The 2,952-nt window shown below is 24.8% G+C and overlaps 1 long non-coding RNA gene across 1 annotated transcript; it reads left to right on the top strand.

Moving 5' to 3' along the window:
* LOC105460036 lies at nucleotides 1-1,716 on the top strand. The gene is made up of 3 exons (XR_975759.1): nucleotides 1-45; nucleotides 317-441; nucleotides 1,208-1,716. It is a non-coding gene; the product is annotated as an uncharacterized LOC105460036 (long non-coding RNA).
* Nucleotides 1,717-2,952: the final 1,236 nt, after the last annotated feature.

Raw genomic sequence — 2,952 nt, 5'->3', positions numbered from 1 at the left:
TAGTTCTTTCCGAATCGTTACCAAAGCATATTTGTTAGTGAAAAAGTAAGTATTATTAATTTATTGTTTAACATTTTAACTTGGATATTATTATTTGTTATTAATTGGATACACACAAGTTTAAAACTTTGAAGCTTTATTTAAACAAAATTTTCTTAAAATAAAAATATGTTCACTCTTTACGCGATTTCAATATTTCTTTAAATTTAGAGAAAGATAGATTTTTTCCCATGAATAAAATTGCATTTCTTTTACATCCGTATAATAATAAAAATATTATTATTATCTAACACTTTATTTTGATATTTTATTTAAGCACTTCATTGGAACTTATTGTTGACTGATAAAATAATATGCATTCTGCAATGTTGATTCTATCTTTGTCTATAATAATAATGGTGGTTAATCCATTTTCGGAAGGAGCGACGAAATCTTGTGCAGGTGAGTCTTAAATAAATCTGCAAATACGCATGTTATTTCATCATTACAGAGTAAACAATAGAATTTAATACTGTGGAATATACTATGAATAGTATACACGACAGTTTCAAAATGCATATGTTACCTATTAATTAATATAAATTAATTAATGAATCACTATATAATTCTCAATGTTTTAAAACATGATAATCCAAATCTTTCTATATCAAATTTGTTATTTTTTTTTTTCAAGAACTTAATCGTAGTAGATATATATGCCTTATTCTTATATAAATTTTGGTTTTCGCATATACATACAGAAAATGAACAAAGAAAATGAGGAAAATTAAAGAAAAAACATAAGAGATTAGAAAAATTGTATTTTATTAATTTTAATTACATCAAATATAATATATGAGCGATATGCCATTTATAAATTATTTTATAACCATTAGGTGTTAAAAACGACAACTTCTAAATTATTATCTTTTGAATGCATTATACATTTTTGCAAACTCTCTCATGATTTCTGGCAACCTCAAAATATTGATAAACTTAAAACAATTATTGGTAAAATAATTGCAAACCTCACACAGTTAAAATGTTGCATAAAATCATGAGAGATTTCGGATACGTGTAAAAAATTAATAGCATGTGGAAATTTAGAAAATTGCAATTCATTTATTGTATCGAAATTTTCGTAAATGTGCCCCCAAATTAAATATTTAAAATTGATATAAGTATGTTAACTAAAATTATGTGTAACTTTGAAATTGATATGTTTCAGTTAACAGTGATTGTGCAAATAATGAAGCCTGCATTCGCAATAATTGTAAAGATCCTTGTGCAAATTTTTCCATCATATGCGGCATAAATGCATCTTGTACAGTTATGTCGCATATATCTCAATGTATATGCAAACCAGGATACGTTGGCAATCCGTTCATAATTTGTATTAAATAATAATTTTATATTTATAGTGCAAATGAAAGTCGCCGATAATGTCATACCCCTTTTTTATTATATTTCTTATATAAAGCTAAAAATAAAACTTTAAAATAAACAATTAGATTAAGATAAACAATTAATATAAATTCAAACTAAAAAGTAACTTCTATTAAATAATATAACAGCTCCTTACGATAATGTATGAAATTTGGCAATGTTTAACATTTTTGTAAGATAAACAGAAACAATTAAATGTGACAATATCGGGCTTAAAAACTGGCACAAATGAGATAGAAATGTAAGAAGGAGAAAAATAAAAATAAAATCGTTTAAAAAAACTACAAACAATTTTATATTAACAATATCATATTATTTAAAAAAAAATTATATCATCCCATTTAAAAAAGTGGAAGTGACCTTCATATCTTATTAAAGATTTCTATCGCCTAAAGAAAAAACAACTTGACCAGAATACATTCCTCTCAAAATTTGACAACTCTTGTCTGAAACATTTTTCTCTAAACCACCTCGATTTCCAAATATTTGACTGTTAATTATGAAATGGGACACTCTGTATAATTCAAAAATCATATTTGCTAAAATACCATAAGTAATCGAATTTTTTTTCCTTTATACATAATATTTAGAAAACATGTAGTAAAATTTGCCTGTAATTATTATAATATTTTATTATTAAAAGAGAATTTTGTGAACAATTTTTTAATGTTTGCTTTTGGAAGATATTTATATAGAATGATAGCTGAAAAGTTGCTGAAATTAAACTGTTATTTTGCTGTGAACACGCAGGATAAAATAAAACTTTTTCAATAAAAATTTATTTTTATCATTTGTTAACGTATACTTTTTATACTATGTATAAAATAACGAATTTTTTCCGTAAAATTAGCATTTAATTAATTTTATTTTTACCATACAAAATAAATTTTTAGTTTCAGCAACTTTTTCATTATCTCTCTGTTATCATTTCCTGTGAAGAAATATTCTAATATTATTGACTGAATTGAGGACGTTCTAAGGTATTCATACTACAGTTATAATGACCTCGAGTAAAATGACCGTAATTATATTATCGCAACAATATGCAATAAATTGCGTCACTGCAAGTGACTCATGTAACACACAATATTGAAAATATGCGACAATCTACATGGTGACGACTGCATGCTTGCATTCAAGCTAAAGGTGGTTATTTTGAGCACATTTTATAAAAGCAAGTTCCATATTACTGAAATATAAATATAAGTATAGTATATAAATATAAATATAAATATAAAAGGCAAGCTTAACTTGATAAAGAAGTATATGTGAACTTTTTATTTTTAACTATAACAGAACGCTTTTTATTTAATATTTCTCTTGCAAGCTACATCTAAAATCATTTACTTTTATTTTTCTATAACAGCACGTTGCTATTCGATTATTAGAGAATAATTTCAAAATATGCATATTTTTATTAAGAAAGACATATCTGTTTATAGCAAATTAAAATCGGCTGAAGGCAATGTATAAAATTAAGAACACAGCAAGAACGTTAGCTAGACTAATACACATAGAGTGTGCGAG

This window comes from Wasmannia auropunctata, unplaced genomic scaffold, assembly GCF_000956235.1.
Source record: "Wasmannia auropunctata unplaced genomic scaffold, wasmannia.A_1.0 LD333473.1, whole genome shotgun sequence".
NCBI classification, from domain to species: domain Eukaryota; kingdom Metazoa; phylum Arthropoda; class Insecta; order Hymenoptera; family Formicidae; genus Wasmannia; species Wasmannia auropunctata.
The sequence above is the reverse complement of the archived record's forward strand: the minus strand, read 5'-3'. Positions and strand labels throughout refer to the sequence as shown.